We start from the raw sequence: 20,372 nt of genomic DNA on the forward strand, positions 1-20,372 counted from the left end.
GTAGCTATTGCTGCATTTCATAATTATGAAATTTGGCAAATGGATGTCAAAACTGCATTCTTGAATGGATTTCTGGAAGAAGAGTTGTATATGATGCAACCAGAAGGTTTTGTAGATCCAAAAGGTGCTAACAAAGTGTGCAAGCTCCAGCGTTCCATTTATGGACTGGTGCAAGCATCTCGGAGTTGGAATAAACGCTTTGATAGTGTGATCAAAGCATATGGTTTTATACAGACTTTTGGAGAAGCCTGCATTTACAAGAAAGTGAGTGGGAGCTCTGTAGCATTTCTGATATTATATGTAGATGACATATTATTAATTGGAAATGATATAGAATTTCTGGATAGCATAAAGGGATACTTGAATAAAAGTTTTTCAATGAAAGACCTCGGTGAAGCTGCTTACATATTGGGCATCAAGATCTATAGAGATAGATCAAGACGCTTAATAGGACTTTCACAAAGCACATACCTTGATAAAATTTTGAAAAGGTTCAAAATGGATCAGGCAAAGAAAGGGTTCTTGCCCGTACTACAAGGTGTGAAGTTGAGTCAAACTCAATGCCCGACCACAGCAGAAGATAGAGAGAAAATGAAAGATGTTCCCTATGCTTTAGCGATAGGCTCTATCATGTATGCAATGTTGTGTACCAGACCTGACATATGCTTAGCAATAAGCTTGGCAGGAAGGTACCAAAGTAATCCAGGAGTACATCCTGAAATACCTCAAAAGGACTAAGGATATGTTTCTCGTATATGGAGGTGACAAAGAGCTAGTCGTAAATGGTTACGTCGATGCAAGCTTTGACACTGATCCGGACGATTCTAAATCGCAAACCGGATACGTGTTTTTATTAAACGATGGAGCTGTAAGTTGGTGCAGTTCTAAACAAAGCGTCCTGCCGGGATCTACATGTGAAGCGGAGTATATAGCTACTTCGGAAGCAGCAAATGAAGGAGTCTGGATGAAGGAGTTCATTTCCAATCTAGGTGTCATACCTAGTGCATTGGGACTAATGAAAATCTTCTGTGACAATACTGGTGCAATTGCCTTGGCAAAGGAATACAGATTTCACAAGAGGACCAAGCACATCAAGAGACGCTTCAATTCCATTTGGGACCAAGTCCAAGTGGGAGACATAGAGATTTGCAAGATACATACGGATCTGAATGTTGCAGACCCGTTGACTAAGCCACTCTCACGAGCAAAACATGATCAGCACCAAGACTCCATGGGTGTTAGAATCATTACTATGTAATCTAGATTGTTGACTCTAGTGCAAGTGGGAGACTGAAGGAAATATGCCCTAGAGGCAATAATAAAGTTATTATTTATTTCCTCATATCATGATAAATGTTTATTATTCATGCTAGAATTGTATTAACCGGAAACATGATACATGTGTGAATACATAGACAAACATATAGTCACTAGTATGCCTCTACTTGACTAGCTCATTAATCAAAGTTAGTTATGTTTCCTAACCATAGACATGTGTTGTCATTTGATTAATGGGATCACATCATTAGAAGAATGATGTGATTGACATGACCCATTCCGTTAGCCTAGCACTTGATCGTTTAGTATATTGCTACTGCTTTCTTCATGACTTATACATGTTCCTGTAACTATGAGAAATATGCAACTCCCGTTTACCGGAGGAACACTTTGGGTACTACCAAACGTCACAGCGTAACTGGGTGATTATAAAGGAGTACTACACGTGTCACCGAAGGTACATGTTGAGTTGGCGTATTTCGAGATTAGGTTTTGTCACTCCGATTGTCGGAGAGGTATCTCTGGGCCTTCTCGGTAATGCACATCTTTATAAGCCTTGCAAGAAAAGTGACCAAATGAGTTGGTTACAGAATGATGCATTACGGAACGAGTAAAGAGACTTGCCGGTAACGAGATTGAACTAGGTATTGGATACCGACGATCAAATCTCGGGCAAGTAACATAACGATGACAAAGGGAACAACGTATGTTGTTATGCAGTTTGACCGATAAAGATCTTCGTAGAATATGTAGGAACCAATATGGGCATCCAGGTTCCTCTATTGGTTATTGACCGAGAATAGTTCTAGGTCATGTCTACATAGTTCTCGAACCCGTAGGGTTCGCACGCTTAACGTTACGATAACAGTTTTATTATGAGTTTATAAGTTTTGATGTACCGAAGTTTGTTCGGAGTCCCGGATGTCATCACGGACGTAACGAGGAGTCTCGAAATGGTCGAGACGTAAAGATCGATATATTGGAAGCCTATATTTGGACACCGGAATCGTTCCGGGTGAAATCGGCATTTTACCGGAGTACCGGGAGGTTACCGGAACCCCCCGGGGGTTATTGGGCCTACATGGGCCTCGAGGGAGAAGAGGGAAGGAGGCAGGAGGGGGCCGCGCGCCCCTACCCTTCCTAGTCCTAATAGGACAAGGGAAGGAGGGCGGCGCCCCCCCTTTCCTTCCCCTCTTCCTCCTCTTTCCCCCCTTCTCCTATTCCAACTAGGAAAGAAGGGAGTCCTACTCCCGGTGGGAGTAGGACTCCCCCCTTGGCGCGCCCTCCTTGGCCGGCTGCCTCCTCCCCCCTGGCTCCTTTATATACGGGGCCAGGGGGCACCCCATAGACACACAAGTTGATCTACGGATCGTTCCTTAGCCGTGTGCGGTGCCCCCCTCCACCATATTCCACCTCGGTCATATCGTCGCGGAGTTTAGGCGAAGCCCTGTGCCGGTAGAGCATCATCATCGTCACCACGCCATCGTCCTGATGGAACTCATCCCCGAAGCTTTGCTGGATCGGAGCCCGGGGATCGTCATCGAGCTGAACGTGTGCTGAACTCGGAAGTGCCATACGTTCGGTACTTGGATCGGTCGGATCATGAAGACGTACGACTACATCAACCGCGTTGTCATAACGCTTCCGCTTACGATCTACGAGGGTACGTGGACAACACTCTCTCCTCTCGTTGCTATGCCATCACCATGATCTTGCATGTACATAGGAATTTTTTTGAAATTACTACGTTCCCCAACAAAAAGCCCCTGGCCGTGACGCTGCTCGATGATGACCTCCGTCCTGCCGTCCTGCCGGTCTTGGTCTCGTTGCACCAGAATGGAAACCTTTGGCTGATTCCTCAAGACTCCGCGCCTGTGGCTTGCCTCCCTTGCACCGAAGAGGAAAGATGCGCTCTGCACCCGCCTGGCCTTGGTCGTCATGGCTTAGGTCAGCTGAGCCTCGGTGAGGTAGCTGCATAGATCTCTCCGCCCCTCAGTAGCCTCCTGACGAGGCCAACTCCTTCGGGGGTCTTGGGGTCGTCCGCCTCGCGAGGCGTGGCCCCTCGCGAGGGTCTTGCTGTGTTGGTGTCGAAGCTGGGCCATACCAGGCTATCGATGGAGCCATGTGGTGGGCCGCAGGCAGGCAGGACTGGATACCCCCAAATCCAGGATGCCGACAACTACTCTACTGTTGCACTAGCCACTGGATCAGTTTATATTTGTACTATTTGAATGGTTTTGCATTAGCGTATGGACATACATAAAGTGTGGCAAGCTTTCCCAGATATGTGCTCAAGAAAACTACTAGCTGTTTTTCTAAATACTAGACGTTTGGGTACTTTAAATTGAACCGTGAAAATGTCTTATATTAAGGAACAGACGGTGTAGAGTTCACTCAAATTATCTCGGTAAAGCTAGTCACATGTTTATTAAAATTAATGTTAATTTTTTTATCGGAGGAGGTTTGTATGTTTGTCTCCAATGTCTGTCGACTACATACCTGACATGATGATGTAATGTTAAGTCAATACCTTTTGTACAGTGTCACTGAATTGTCAAGGCGGTGATGGCATTTTATTTTAGTTCAACTGCACAAAATATTCTTAAAAGAAGAGGAAAGGACAGGAATGGCTCAATTTTGCAGAAAAAACTATGTATACCTTCCTGACATCAGCCGTCGTTACCTTATTAATTCCTTCAAACAGGTGCTTAGAAATAGTCTTGCTACCTTTTTCCCATTAAGAAATTGGAATGCTTATATTTGTGAGTCTATGCTTCAACTAGTGCCACTTTTATAGTAATCACACTTTCAATATCTATGCAAACAGGGATGCTCGATTTTAGTGGAACTGCACAAAAAGTCCAAATGGTTCAAAATTAGGAGCATGTTTTCTTCCAAACCTTTATATCCAATTGGTGGCACTATGAGCTGTTCATTACGAAGGTACATGGTTTGCTACTATCTTGCTACTCTTTTTGTATTTTCATTAGATAGTAATACTAGTGGCTTGCATGTGAATTTATTGGCAAGGTGGACCTACATTGGAGGTGCAGGACAGGATTCAATGATTGGATGCTCAATTTCGGTTTTATCAATTTCACCTCTTCCATCACTGCAAACATGGATATCCTTGGTCTGATGAAGAATAGGCGCTATATTTCTGCTCTGAATCAGCAAATCAATTCAGTATGAAATTGTCTAGGGCAAAACATGACTGTATCAAATTCTCCAGTGCAAAACATGACAGATGCTAAGCGGAAGAGATGGGATTAAACCGAAAATACAAGGTGGGGTATATGTTTACTAGCTGCGTGATATTTGTGCAGACAGAGATGTCTGCTCGTTGCTATTTAGCAAACAAACAAAGTGACCACAATTTTGGTTGAACTGCACAAGAGAATAGTATAGTCACTGCATGCAGTGCCATTTGAAAATAGACACAGAAAGATTGGATTGTCACTTCATGGACTGCAGAAAAGTAGTAATGTACTATTTATTGGCCAACACTAGGTGCTTCATTGCTTTGTTCTGATTATACAATGGGCATCATCTTGCCTAAGTTAAAGTTTGTATTCCGGAAATAGTCTCGCCGTGTGATCGAGAGAAGACCAAATCATATTGCAGTGGATGTTCCTCCATCATGTGTGGTTCATTCTCATGGTTCCATCTATTGGTGAAACCACTTACATTTGCAAGAGGAATTGTAGACTTCACAAACAAATTTGTCTTTCACTCTGTACTGAATGTTGGACAAGAGAAGCATCCATGTTAGTAGGAAGAACATATGTTTTTATAGATCTTTCCTTTTGGAGCTACATATTTGTATATGATCTGTGAATCATTGAGATGCATTAACATGTTGATCTTATGTATGGGATTCGTACTAATTGGTTTTGAATTTGGGCTACTAATGTGAACATATTACAATGCCAAGCCTGTGAGTCTGGTGTGAACATTTCGAACGGATTGGCTCTTACTGTTGTGCATAGCATGATACTTATTTCTGTGTTCTCAGTGTTTACAAGTTGCTAACAGTTCCTTATTTCTGTTCGCTCAGTGTTTACAAGTTACTGATTGATCTATAGCTAGCCTACTAATTCGCTCCTGACAGTCTTAGTTGCGACACAAGATCCGAAGCGGCAATTTTTTGAATAAAATTGCCTACCTCTAAAGAAACTGACAAGCTGCTCTAAAGAAAATGCTATGCGTATCTGAAGAAACTGCCAGCAAAAATGTTTGCAAATGCCTTATCTCACAGTGAACGTTCATCAGCTAATGCGGTCGTACACGTACACCATCCGACTTACTCGATCCTACACGTACACTATCCGACCTACTCGATCCTACACGGATAAATAGCGGATCATGCATGTACTACCTCCTTTCCAGTTTGCAGGGCTCAATTTAAGAAACGACCTACTCGATCCTACAAGTAAATAGCAGATCACGCATGTAGTAGTACCTCCTTTCCAGTTTGCAGGACTTAATTCAAAAATCTCACCAACCTCCGTCCGGGTTTAAAAGGCCCATGAGCTACAGTAAACTGTTCGGATTTAAAAGGCCCGCAACAATTAAAGCACATCTTTTTTCGCATCAGCTAGCTGCCTTAATTACAGCCGGCTGCATGCAACAACTTAAAATCGCTCACAGCCAGTATGCGAAGCAGCATGCAACGAGTCGCAACCGAGGGCATGCATGCATCAACTTAAATCGCTGGAATTAATTAGGCTTAAACTTCTGCATGTAGTTAATTATTGCCATGCCTTGGTCTTGCTACTTTGGCTCACGGGACTAATAAACCTTAACGGAGGGAGTAGATGATGAGTGGTGGAATCATTATTGCCAAGGAGGGAGTACCTCATCTGGATGATTCGAGTGCACTCGTTTGACCGTCATGCCGGCGTGCGACCCAACACGGACGGGACGGGATGACACAGTCATAATTTCAGTTTTTCTAGTTTTCCATGGCAAGCTGGCGCGCTAATCCGTGCCTGCTTATGCATTGAATTTTGATGACCGCGATGACCGTCGCATTTCCCGCGACATGCTGGTATACCTACCTTCCGCCTATAAGTACTGTTTCCTGGCCTTCTCCGGTGCCACCATTACCCAACTCGCCCTATCCTCATAAGTCCCCACCAGCCTGATGTCGCTCTCCACTTGTCCTCACTCTCGCCATGTCTGCCATGCCCCTGCCCGTCCGCGATAGGCGACACCGGAGGCGGTCACCACCGGAACTAGTGTTCGGTTTTTTACCTTAAGGCATACGGAGGGAGGACGCATTCTATTGGTCTTTAGATGGCGATGCGGAGTCTGAGGAGTTGTTGGAGCATGACCGCCTGGCGGAGGAGCAGCGTATCACCGATTTACACCGCCATCGGGACATGGAGAAGCAGCGCACCGATGCTCTGAGTCACGAGCAGAGCGCCCACAACTGGGCCGACTACGTGGAGGCCGGCGCCCGACAAATAGCCCTGGAGGCTGTCGGGCACGCACGCATTTGCAATGCAGAATTTCACTACCAGCTCGCCAAGTGGGTTTCCCGCTTAGAAGCCGAAGCTTCGGTGGACCACGCCGGCATGGAAATGGCCAATGCGCGTGTCGGTGGGAACGACACCAATGGGATCACTAGAATCCCTACTGTGGTCAGCGGACGCGAGGTTGTGAAAAGAGCGGGTCTAAGAGCCAGCACAAGGATCGTTTACCCAGGTTCGGGCCACGAAGATCGCGTAATAACCTAGTCCTCCTTTGGTGTATATCGGAGTGTTCTTGATCTAGCTATGGTGTGTTACTTGCTCAAAAGAGCCGAATCCCTCTCCAGTATGCCTCGGGCCTCCTTTTATAGTCGAAGGAGGCGCCACAATGGCACACAGGAGGTGGAAAAGGGTACAATAGCTATGCTTATCGCTAGTCATTACGGGACAAGACGCATTAAATGCACCCCCTTAGGTGCCCCCTCGCTTTATTGGGGACGGAAACGAAGCCCATCCCGTTCGTCGCCGCCTAGCCTTGCCTTGACACATGCCCTTGCCAGCGAGGCGTGTGGTGCCATGCAGGCTGGCAGGCTGCTGAGCTGGCGCAGTGGCAGCGTCTTCAGGAAGATCTGCATGCCACCACGCAGGTGCTTGCTGAGTTGGCCTCGAGGCCATACAGCGCCACACAGGTGCCCACCTGGCTGGCTGGGCTGGCAGCTGCACGGGAATGGCAGTGGAGCCTTGGCGGGCGCTGGCCTGGCCGCAACCCCGCTGATGTCCTCGGCAAGGGTCTTGCCGGGGCCCCAGCAAGGGTCTTGCCGGGACCCCGGCAAGGGTCTTGCCGTGGCACCGCGGTCGTCCCCGACAAGGATGTGGCCGGAGGTCTCGTCTTCTTGTCTTTATCTGATTTCGCATGCTTGCGATCTTCACAAAGATTTGCAGGACACCATGGAGGTGCCTCCCGAGCCTTGGTTCCAATGTGGTTGATGATGTTGGAAACCTCGGGCTCAAGGGTGGAGCACTCCGCTGGTGTTGGGCAAGTTGCCCCGGCAAGGGTCTTGCCGGGGCTGGGGAGGCCGCCCCGGCAAGGGTCTTGCCGAGGGGCTCCACTTTTCCCTCGTGCTCCCTGTGTTTCTGGTCTTGGCATTACTTGATTCTCTTGTGGCTTCGGCCTCCCTCTTCTGCCCTACTAAGTGTGGCCGCGGGCGCGGCTCTGACTACCCGTGCTCAGGTAAAGGGGTACAAAGTAGAGCCCTCACTTATGTACACCGACAGGAGGCCTCGGGCCTGGGCCACACATAAGCGTGACGCATTGTTCATGCTAGGCCCAGAACGATGTGCGGGCAGGCGGGGCCGATTTTTACCATGGTGACTTTTCCGCCCGCTATGCTTCCCCACGCCCCGTGTTGAATGCGCGATGTGGAGGGTCGTGCATGACGTGGGGGGCATGCGTGGGGCGCTCGTTGCACGCAGGCATCACATCGTAGTAAATGGTAAAGAGGCGGCCTGCGCCTTCCCCATAAAAAGTAATAACCGCGGGCGCGCTGCTCATTTACCCTCTGTGCTTTCTCCGATCTCGGCATCGCTGTCCCCATCTTATCCCTCCTCGAGCTCTCACTTCTACTTGTCACTGTTGCGCCCCCATTGCTTTCGATCCTCTGCCTTCTCCCAGCCGCCATGGCGCCCAAGACTGGCAAGGGCAAGGGGGCGGCCCAGGATGTCGTGGAGAGGGAGGTACCACAGAACGAGGCGGCGGTGCGGCGGGCGCAGTTCACCTACTTCTCCCCATCGTCGGTCGACGTATTTCACCTCAAAGACGTCTTCAGGACTCTGTGGGCGACGGAGACGACGGGGCACCCTGCTACGTGCGTCATCCCCGCCGACTGCGTCAAGGCCGGCCCAAATCGGTACCCCTTCTTCATCGATTTCTTCTCCTGCGGGCTCTGCCCCCCTTTCTCTGATTTCTTCAACGATGTCATGTGCACCTTTGGCTTCTATCTTTTGGATCTTACGCCGAATCCTATGGCGTGCATGGCGTTCTTCGCCCACCTCTATGAGGGTTTCGCCAAGGTTCTTCCCAGCATGGCGCTCTTCCTCCACTACTTCTATCCTCGCCTCCAGCCAGGGGGCGCTCTCTCCGGAAGCATCTCTTGGATCCCGAGGGCCCAAGATAAGGGCGCGTATCCGGAGGGTGCCCACAAGGAGAGGTGGGAGGAGTGACGTGACCGGTGGTGCTGGATCAAGGAGCAGAACCCGCCAGAGTTCTATCGGATTCGTCAAAGCCCGCCGACTCGCGGCGAGGACTAGGGCGACCTCGACACCGATGATGCGAAGCTTTCGCTCGCCACCACCGGGATCCATCCCCTCACCACTGTCGGGCTCACCCTGGAGATGATTGGGGTGGACTTTGTCCACCGCCGAATCGCCCCGCTGCAAAACAAGGGGAGGCCAGCCTGGGACTTCAGGAACGCAGCCGACGTCATGAAGCACTGCCCTGGCCTGAAGCATAACTTCATGGTGATGGGACACGCCCATTTCTGCTAGAGGCTCTTCCAGCTTGATGTGTTTGCCGACGATAGGGTGGAGAGGACCGGCAAGGTCATCAAGGGGCCCCTGTTTGGGTTGCCGCCGGGTGTGTTCCTGCTGAGCAACAACACGTGCCGGGCCGTCATTCTCGAGATGATGCCGTTCTTCAACGTGCACGGTCTCGACCAGTCCTGGGTCGAGCCCCCGGCATGCGAGGTGCATGAGTTCTTTGACAACTTGTCGGAGGGCTGAGATCGACTACATCGCTGCCAGGGAGGCGGAGGCTCAGCTCGCTATGGAGGCCGACAGCGCTGGCGGCGTGGAAGATGAGGACAACACGGCCGCTGAAAGTGCAACTATCCCTAGGTGGTTTTGGTAATTCATAACAACATATAGCTCATTGAGCTAATGCTATTCCAAGACATATATTTCTGAAAAGCTCAATGAATGGCATGGCATGGATGATGAAAGTGGATCCCTCAAAGTATCAAGGACAAAGGATTGGCTCAAGCTCAAAAGCTCAAGACTCTTCATTTTATATTTCAGTGATCCAAGAGCACATTGAGTCTATAGGAAAAGCCAATACTATCAAGAAGGGATGAGGTGTTGCTTAATGAGTTTCTTGCTCCACAGTGCTTAGTGATATGCTCCAAAACCCTCAACTACTTTCTCACATCCACATATGACCTAAACCTAAAGCCAAAATCGGTCACACCGATTCTTTCTATCCGGCGCCACCGAGTTCAGATGTCATAGCCACTGCCACAAACCCTAGGCAAATCGGTCTCACCGATAGGGATCTCGGTCTCACCGAGATGGGATTGTAATCTCTCTGTTTCCCTTTGTAACGTTTCGGTCTAACCGAAGTGAGCGATCGGTCCCACCGAGATTGCATTGTAAACTCTCTGTTTCCCTTTTTTAACATTTTGGTCTCACCGAAAAGAGGAAATCGGTCCCACCGAGTTTACCTGACCAACTCTCTGGTTAGCTAATTACCAAAATCGGTCCTACCGAGTTTGTGTAATCGGTCTCGCCAAGATTACGTTATGCCCTAACCCTAACCATAACAGTCCCACCGAGTTGCATTTCGGTCCCACCGAAAATACTAACAGTCACTAGGTTTACTAAATCGGTCTGACCGAGTTTGTTGATTCGGTCCCACCGAGATTGGTAAATTTTGTGTAACGGTTAGATTTTGCTATATATACCCCTCCACCTCCTCTTCATTCGTGGAGAGAGCCATCAGAACAAACCTACACTTCCAACTTACCTGTTCTGAGAGAGAACTACCTACTCATGTGTTGAGGCCAAGATGTTCCATTCCTACCATATGAATCTTGATCTCTAGCCTTCCCCAAGTTGCTTTCCACTCAAATCTTCTTTCCACCAGATCCAAATCCTATGAGAGAGAGTTGAGTGTTGGGGAGACTATCATTTGAAGCACAAGAGCAAGGAGTTCATCATCAATGCACCATTTGTTACTTCTTGGAGAGTGGTGTCTCCTAGATTGGCTAGGTGTCACTTGGGAGCCTCCGACAAAGATTGTGGAGTTGAACCAAGGAGTTTGTAAGGGCAAGGAGATCGCCTACTTCGTGAAGATCTACCGCTAGTGAGGCAAGTCCTTCATGGGTGACGGCCATGGTGGGATAGACAAGGTTGCTTCTTCGTGGACCCTTCTTGGGTGGAGCCCTCCGTGGACTCGCGCAACCGTTACCCTTCGTGGGTTGAAGTCTCCATCAACGTGGATGTACGATAGCACCACGTATCGGAACCACGCCAAAAACATCTGTGTCTCCAACTGCGTTTGAATCCTCCAAACCCTTCCCTTTACTTTCTTGCGAGTTGCATGCTTTAAATTCCGCTGCCTATATACTCTTTGCATGCTTGCTTGATTTGTGTGATGGTTGCTTGACTTGTCCAAAGTTGCTAAAATCTGTCAAACTCTAAAATTGGGAAAAGGTTAAGTTTTTAATTGGTCAAGTAGTCTAATCACCCCCCCTCGAGACATACTTCAAGGTCCTACAAGTGGTATCAGAGCCTTGTTCTCCATTTGCTTTGATTTCCATAGCTTTTGGTGGGCATAGCCTTGGTTTCACAACCTAGGAGAGTATGGCGTCTAGCAAGGGAAATTATCACCGTAGAGGTCCTTACTTTGATGGAACTAATTTTGCTAGTTGGAAGCATAAGATGAAAATGCATATTCTCGGACATAACCCCGCCGTTTGGGCTATTATTTGTATTGGCTTGCAAGGTGAATTCTTTGATGGGAGAGAGCCGAACCATGAAGCTAATGCGGAAGAATTGAAGATGCTGCAATACAACACTCAAGCTTGTGATATCATCTTCAACAGATTATGCCCTGAAGAATTCAACAAAATCAGCCGTCTTGAGAATGCAAAGGAAATTTGGGACACTTTGATTGATATGCATGAAAGTACCGACTCCGTCAAGGAATCCAAGTTGGATGTGCTCCAAAGTCAGCTTAGCAAGTTCAAAATGAAGGATGGTGAAGGTGTCGCTGAAATGTACTCTAGGCTTGCTCTTATCACAAATGAGATTGCCGGCTTAGGGAGTGAAGAAATGACCGACAGATTCATCATCAAGAAGATGCTAAGAGCATTGGATGGAAAATATGATACCGTGTGCACATTGATTGAAATGATGCCCAATTACAAGAATCTCAAGCCAACGGAGGTCATTGGTAGAATTGTTGCTCATGAGATGTCACTCAAGGATAAGGAGGAACTTCACAACAAGTCAAGTGGTGCTTACAAAGCCTCATGTGAAGGCCCCACATCATCAAGTGAGAAACAAACCTTCAATGAAGAATTGAGCTTAATGGTGAAAAATTTCAACAAATTCTACAAGAGTAGAAGCAAACAAAGAAGCTCTAAGTCAAGGTCCTACAATGACAAAAGATCTTCCAGTCGAGAGCGCAACTGCTACAATCGTGGGAGACCCGGACACTATTCCAATGAGTGTACGGCACCCTACAAAAGAAGAGAAAATTCTCCAAAAAGAAGAAGTAGAAGAGAAGAATCACCACCAAGATAGAGAAGGAGTAGAGATGATCGTTATGAACGAAGACCCTCACGGAGAAGCAAAGATTCGGAAAGGAAGGACAAGTCATCAAAGAGCTACACAAAACGAAGACATCAAGCTCATGTTGGTGAATGGGTATCCGGTTCCGAATCTGAACATACTCAAGATGAAGGTGTTGCCGGTCTAGCACTTGTGTCAACCAACTCCTACGACATATTTGACTCACCAAATGAAGGAATTGGAAGATGCTTCATGGCCAAAGGTCCAAAGGTAACACATCCCGAGTATGTTGATGTCAATAGTGATGAAGATGACTTGCTAGGTGATGATGATTTACTTATTGACAACTCTATTGATGAATACTATGATGAAACGTCAATTAATCATGCTAAACAAGATAAAACGAATGACAATGATAAGGAGAAGATTGAGCTTCTAACTAAAGAACTAAACACTCTTAAGTTAGCTCATGAAACTATCTTCGAAAATCATCGAGAACTTTTAAGGGCTCATGAGAAGTTACGCTTTGAAAAGCTCAATCTTGAGCAAGAGCATGAGTTCTTAAAGGGAATCAATGATGATCTTCGCAAGAAAAGTTCTTCTTATATTGCCAAGCGTTTACTCTTATCTACTTACATGCCTCAAGTCAAGTCTACTAACAAGAACAAGAAAGATTCTTCCTCTAGTAGTAACAATAACTATGCTAAATCCAATATTGTTGCTTCTAGTAGTTCTCTTGATTCCACTAATGATTCTCTTAGCCAAGTTACACTTGAGCAAGAAAATAGCTTATTGAAGGGAATTATAGAGAAAGGTGTATAAAAGAGCCTTGCCGGTAGTAAGCAATTCTAGGAAATTGTACGCAAGCAAGAAAGGCACCGGAAGAATCAAGGTGTTGGTTTTGAACGAAAGTTCAATGCCAATGAAGTTGAGTGGGAAGAAGATCAATACCCCAAGACGAAGTTTGTTCCTTAACAAGAGAAGTATGATCCTACTTCTTTCAAGGGAACACAAGCTCAAGATGATCTTCCACCACAAGACCATAAAGGTAAGGACAAGCTTCAAGAGGAGATTGATGCATTTGAAGAAGCACCTAAGGCCTTGGTCAAGTGGGTTCCCAAGACTACGTCAAGTTCTACTTCATCAAGTACAACTACAACTCCAAGGATTCCCATCAAGATGATGTGGATCCCAAAGAAGAAGAACTAGAGAGTTCTTGAGGGTGACTCCGCCAACATTCTTCACTCATATCTTTATGGTAAGAACAAGTGCAATCAACCTCCACATCTTGCACTAGTTCAAGGAGTCACAAACCCTCATGTTGGTAAGGCAAGGGACAAGGTAACCAAATGATTTCATGGACATCATCTTGTGTGTGCATCACTCTATGTCTATGGATACTCTTGTTTTGTTCCTTGTGGGACTAACCCGTGTAGGTATTGAAAGTACAACTCACTCCAAAGGATTGATCCAAAAGATCTACATCAACATTGAGCATCCACATCTTCAACACCTACATGAAGTCATCATCGACAAAACCCAAGGTTAGTTCATCCCTCTAAGGGGGGATCTCACATCTAGGGGAGCTTAACTCTAAGAATTGAGTCAAAACAACTCTAATGATGTGAACACATCAATGCATTATGTAAAAGTGGTAACCCCACTTGAGCTTAAACGATGAGTATGACCTATGATCAAATGTTCTCATTTGACTCCTAAGTTAATATACTCATATATAGATGACCTAGTCATCGCCAATTGTTTGATAGATGCTAGAATTGGTTGCGCATGTTTTGCCACATATTTAATTTGTCACTTTATTGTGTGAGCAAGCTGGTTGCATATTTTACTCATTCGAGGACATTCACCTGTTGTTTGATTGATTGGTTTCCTTTTCTTTGACCAAGTGGATGGACAATAATGCCTAAGAACCTTCTCTAGCTATCTATGCTTTTCTCGTCTCAAACTCTATTCATGCTACATCACAAAATTTGATCAAGTCAGATTCGAACCACTCTGTGTGAGGAGCACTTGGAGTCCCCGATTCGTCATAGACTTAAACTTCCAAAACTTCTTTGTGATTCTCGGTCTGACCAATTCCTCCATTTCGGTCCCACCAAGATCACTAAATTGATCTAAGCTTTCCATCTCGGTGCAACCGATATGAACTTTTCGGTCACACCGAGTTGCTGTAACTGTTAACAGTTATGCATCTCGGTGCCACCGAGTTGTTCAACTCGGTCACACCGACAGTGTCGGGCTATATATAGACACGGGAATTTTTTTGTAAATTCCTCCAAACCCCTTCGCCCACGCGTAGCTCGCTCTGCCTACTAGGTCCACGGATCGTCGACTTCGTCGCCAGCCGCCTCCTGTCGCTGGTCTCCGCCGCCGTCAACGGATTTCATCTCCGCCGTTGCCGCCGTAGCGAGTTCACCACCGAACTAGGGTATGAACTCAATCACAGTGCTTTCCTCATCTGATTCTCGGCACATTGTGTTTGTAATGCATCTTGCCACGATAGAAACACTCCTATCCAGCCAATGTGGTCCTTAGAATAGATGTGATTCCAAAATTTAGGGTTAGGTTTCCGCCGAAACCATCTCGGACCCACCGAGTTGAAAAACTCGGTCCCACCGATTTGGCTAACGCCATTGCACTAGTAAGTCTCGGTCTGACCGAGAATTACAAATCGGTGTGACCGATTCTAGAACTTTGTGAAACCCTAGCAGTCTCGGTGACACCAAACAGTGACTTGGTCTGACCGAGATCACTAGTTTAGGTTCCAAAACTGCTTCGGTATCACCGAGTTTGAAAATCGGTAGATCCGAAATGCTTTTTGTGGAAACTAAAACTAAGTTTTTAAATCATTTTTTGTGCAAAAATCTCTGCATTTTGTGATCCTCATCCACTCTGTCTCAACTATAACTATTCACAGGGTCAGCAGTCGGTGATTTGCAGCATGTCAGACCTTAGTGACAGTCAGAATAGGGAAGAAGAGCAGATTCACATGAGTGAGGGCACTAGTCCCTCAAGTACTTCAGATGAAGGGAGCAAAAGCACTCCAAGCAACTTGCCCAAAGCAGCCACAAGAGCTAGAAGGAAGAGAACCTCAGACTCAGAGGATGAGGACTATGTGGCAGCAGAAGATGAGGCTACTTCCAAGAAGGTAGTGCTCAAGAAGGTGCTCAGTTCAACTGCAGTAAAGCCAGGCATGAAAATCAAAAGGCCAGCAGGAAGACAACCATTGTCTAAAGCCAGAGGATCAACTCAAGTACCTGAGATGCCTGAAGAGCCAGCTGTAGAAGGAAAGAAAAGGAAGGAAAGGGTCAAGAAGACCATGGCCAGAGTTGTTGGTCAACCTTCCATGATGGAAGAGGAAGAAGAGGTTGCTGCACCAGCACCAAAGGCACAGAAGCTTATGGGTGATGTAATAAAGTCAGGGCTGCAACATCAAAGCCCAAATAATCACCCAAAGCTGCCCCCAAGCCCAAAATTGCACCAAAGAGAAATACCAGGAGTATACCAGCAGCTGAGAAGAACAAGGCCCCAATGCCTAAGGCTGCTGCTGAGGAAGATGAAGAAGGGCAGGTCCTAAGAAAGCTCAAACCCAAGATTCCAGACCACAGTGATGCTCATCTTGTGGCTGAGAACATGAAGATCAGGAAAGACTCAGGGTTGAGGCTATGGAGATTGTCTGATCCATATGCCACCAGGAGAAGGACTGTTGTAGATTACAGGTTCCACAGCAAGGAGCAGCAGGACTTCTATGAGACAATCTTGTTGGACAAGAAGCCTATAGTGTGTGATATGAGATGGGTCGACTGGACCTACATAAAGGAAAATGAAGAACACTATCCTGGAGTGCAAGACAGTTTCATTGCTTGTGGAGTTGCATAATTTGTTGGGCAGAGGCTCACCAACTGGAATGATGAACTCATTATGCAATTCTGCTCCACAACACACTTCTATCCAGATGGCAGGATTGTTTGGATGTATGAAGGAATAAGATATCAGTCAACCATAGAGGAATGGGCAAATCTGATCAATGCCCCAAAAGAGAGTGAAGATGATTTGAATATATATGCCAAGAAGAAGATGGGACACAATTCTATGTCACATATGTACAAAGAGATCCCAAACAAAGCCCTTGAGACTTTCTCATTTGGTTCAGTCCATTTTCTTGTGTCAGGGCTGCCTACGATCAACTGGATCTTAAGGCACACTCTTTTGCCTAAATCAGGTGACCACAACATGATAAGAGGGCATGCAATTAACATGCTTCACATTTCTTATGTGCCCCAAAAATTCAAGGTCATGAGCCTTATGGTAGAAACCATTAAGAGGACTGCAGCAGATCAGAAGAGAAGTTGTGGATATGCCCCATGGATTCAGGAGTTGATTAACTCAAACATGGGCACAGGAAAGTATCAATTGGATAAGAAACATTTTCCTCTCTATCCAGACTTTGAGGACAATCAAGTTGTCATGAATGAGAATGATCCATCATCAGTGCAAGCTCAAGAGAAGAAAGAGAAAGCAAGGAAAGTGAAGGCTGCCAAGATGCTACCTCAAGAGGAGGCATCTGAATATTTCTTGAAGAACAAACAGGAGCAGCTTGGTTACTTGATAGCATCAAAACTGAGGATTGAGATGGGGTTGGCCACCCTAACTCAAAACCAGGAGAGCCTGGAAAGGATCATGGAACAAAAATTCTATGATCTTGATGTCAAAGTAACTGAGATTCAGACAGTTGTGGAGCAGCTGCAGGATGACATGCAGGAGAGGAAGGGCAAGACAACCACATATGCATTTGCCAGAGTGCCTAGAGCTCAGAGGTCAGCTATAGTGCCTATGTCAGACACAAGAGCTACATCGTCTGCACCAGCAACAGCTCCTACAGCTCCAGGGCAACCAGCTCCAGCACCAACTCCTCCAGCTCCCTCTACATCAACTGAAGTCTTCTTCCAAGGAGCCATCTCTACACCACCAACTAAAGACCAAGCCTGAGAGACGATCTAGCACTATGCATTTTCTATGAACTTTTTGGTAGCTTGTTGCCAAAGGGGGAGAAAAATGTCTAGATCATAGGCTTCGAGAGAGAGATTTGCTGTTTTTTGTTCTCTCTTGTCTTCTTGGTTTAACTTGTTTGCTTTTGAATGCTTGAGATACTATGCATTACCTGTGAGACATTGATGATCATGTGTTTGATCATAAACTACACTTATGCTTGATTATATGTTATTATCTTACTTATCCTTATATGATCATTCACTTTGCTTGGTGATGAGTGCATGTATTCAATCTTTATTATTTTGAGCGCTCCACCAAGATGTATGTGACATGGAAGAGTAACCCATGAGCCTAATTCCTTGTGCATTCGTAGTCCAAAGCAAATCTTAAACTATGCACAAATTTGGGGGGAGCTCTTGCTTATCACATACTTCTCAAAGCGACAATGTTTTTCAATCTTATTATCATATGTCGAAGCTTTGATCTATATGTTGTCATCAGTTACCAAAAAGGGGGAGATTGAAAGTGAAACTATCCCTAGGTGGTTTTGGTAATTCATAACAACATATAGCTCATTGAGCTAATGCTATTCCAAGACATATATTTCAGGAAATCTCAATGAATGGCATGGCATGGATGATTAAAGTGGATCCCTCAAAATATCAAGGACAAAGGATTGGCTCAAGCTCAAAAGCTCAAGACTCTTCATTTTATATTTCAGTGATCCAAGCTCACATTGAGTCTATAGGAAAATCCAATACTATCAAGAAGGGATGAGGTGTTGCTTAATGAGTTTCTTGCTCCACAGTGCTTAGTGATATGCTCCAAAACCCTCAACTACTTTCTCACATCCACATATGACCTAAACCTAAAGACAAAATCGGTCACACCAATTCTTTCTATCCGGTGCCACCGAGTTCATATGTCATAGCCACTGCCACAAACCCTAGGCAAATCGGTCTCACCGATAGGGATCTTAGTCTCACCGAGATGGGATTGTAATCTCTCTGTTTCCCTTTGTAACGTTTCGGTCTAACCGAAGTGAGTGATCGGTCCCACCGATATTGCAATGTAAACTCTCTGTTTCCCTTTTGTAACATTTCGGTCTCACCGAAAAGAGAAAATCGGTCCCACCGAGTTTACCTGACCAACTCTCTGGTTAGCTAATTACAAAAATCGGTCCTACCGAGTTTATGTAATCGGTCTCACCGAGATTACGTTATGCCCGAACCCTAACCATATCGGTCCCACCGAGTTGCATTTCGGTCCCACCGAAAATCCTAACGGTCACTAGGTTTACTAAATCGGTCTGATCGAGTTTGTTGATTCGGTCCCACCGAGATTGGTAAATTGTGTGTAACAGTTAGATTTTGTGTGGAGGCTATATATACCCCTCCACCTCCTCTTCATTCGTGGAGAGAGCCATCAGAACAAACCTACACTTCCAACTTACCTGTTCTGAGAGAGAACTACCTACTCATGTGTTGAGGCCAAGATATTCCATTCCTACCATATGAATCTAGATCTATAGCCTTCCCCAAGTTGCTTTCCACTCAAATCTTCTTTCCACCAGAACCAAATCCTATGAGAGAGAGTTGAGTGTTGGGGAGACTATCATTTGAAGCACAAGAGCAAGGAGTTCATCATCAACGCACCATTTGTTACTTCTTGGAGAGTGGTGTCTCATAGATTGGCTAGGTGTCACTTGGGAGCCTCCGACAAAGATTGTGGAGTTGAACCAAGGAGTTTGTAAGGGCAAGGAGATCGCCTACTTCGTGAAGATCTACCGCTAGTGAGGCAAGTCCTTCGTGGGCGACGGCCATGGTGGGATAGACAAGGTTTCTTCTTCATGGACCCTTCTTGGGTGGAGCCCTCCGTGGACTCGCGTAACCGTTACCCTTCATGGGTTGAAGTCTCCATCAACGTGGATGTACGATAGCACCACCTATCGGAACCACGCCAAAAACATCCGTGTCTCCAACTGCATTTGAATCCTCCAAACCCTTCCCTTTACTTTCTTGCAAGTTGCATGCTTTTAATTTCCGCTACCTATATACTCTTTGCATGCTTGCTTTATTTGTGTGATGATTGCTTGACTTGTCCAAAGTTGCTAAAATCTGTCAAACTCTAAAATTGGGAAAAGGTTAAGTTTTTAATTGGTCAAGTAGTCTAATCACCCCCCTCTAGATATACTTCATGGTCCTACAGCCGCGGAGGAGAGGGAGCTCGCCTAGTGGGCGGGAGCTGCCGGGGAGGCCAGCGGTGTCAACACCGAGGCTCCCCTTGCTGGGGAGGTGGTCGAGGAGTCGAACGAGGAAGAGGCCGAGGCCGACATCCCTTCAGCCATGGGAAGAGGCCGTGTCCTGCGGCGGGCTAGCTCCGGCGAGCTGGTCCGGCCCAGGAGGACCGATCCGTGGCAGGGGGCCCAGGGGGAGTCCGTGCGCCAGACGAGGGCCGCGACGGCGAAGAAGACGGGGAAGACCACGCTGGCGAAGAAGAAGGAGACCGCCTCTTCTTCCTCCAAGCATTGCCGGACTCCGCCCTCTTCCGCTCCTCCCATAGATGTCGACCCGGAGGTCGTATTCGATTTCAGGTCTCTCAGCCCGAGGAGGAAACGGAAGGCAGCGGAAGAGGAGGCGGATGACGAGTAAGTTCCCGCCCTTATTCACCTCCGCTCTTTCAGACTGCGCCACTTTTCATGACCCGTTTTCATCTTCGCAGGGACATGGAGACGCTGGCCAGCGGGTGGCGAAGAGGGCCAGGGCGTTGGTGGGTGACCAGCCCCTGGCGGGCGCTTCGCACACGTCGGTGGTGGAGATCGACTCGGACAACAGCCCCCGGCGCAGCCCCCGGCGCAGCCTACAGCGTGCTTCCACGAATCACTCCTCATCAACTTGCGCCGGGGTACTATCTTTTGGCACTGACCTTGCCTTGGCTGCAGGAGGATGTAACACCCACGATGCGGCTATATCTCCCACGTGTCGAAGCACGACTTAGAGGCATAACCGCATTGTGGGTTTGTCGCAAGAAGGGTCATCT

Source organism: Triticum aestivum, chromosome 7B, assembly GCF_018294505.1.
Source record: "Triticum aestivum cultivar Chinese Spring chromosome 7B, IWGSC CS RefSeq v2.1, whole genome shotgun sequence".
NCBI lineage: Eukaryota > Viridiplantae > Streptophyta > Magnoliopsida > Poales > Poaceae > Triticum > Triticum aestivum.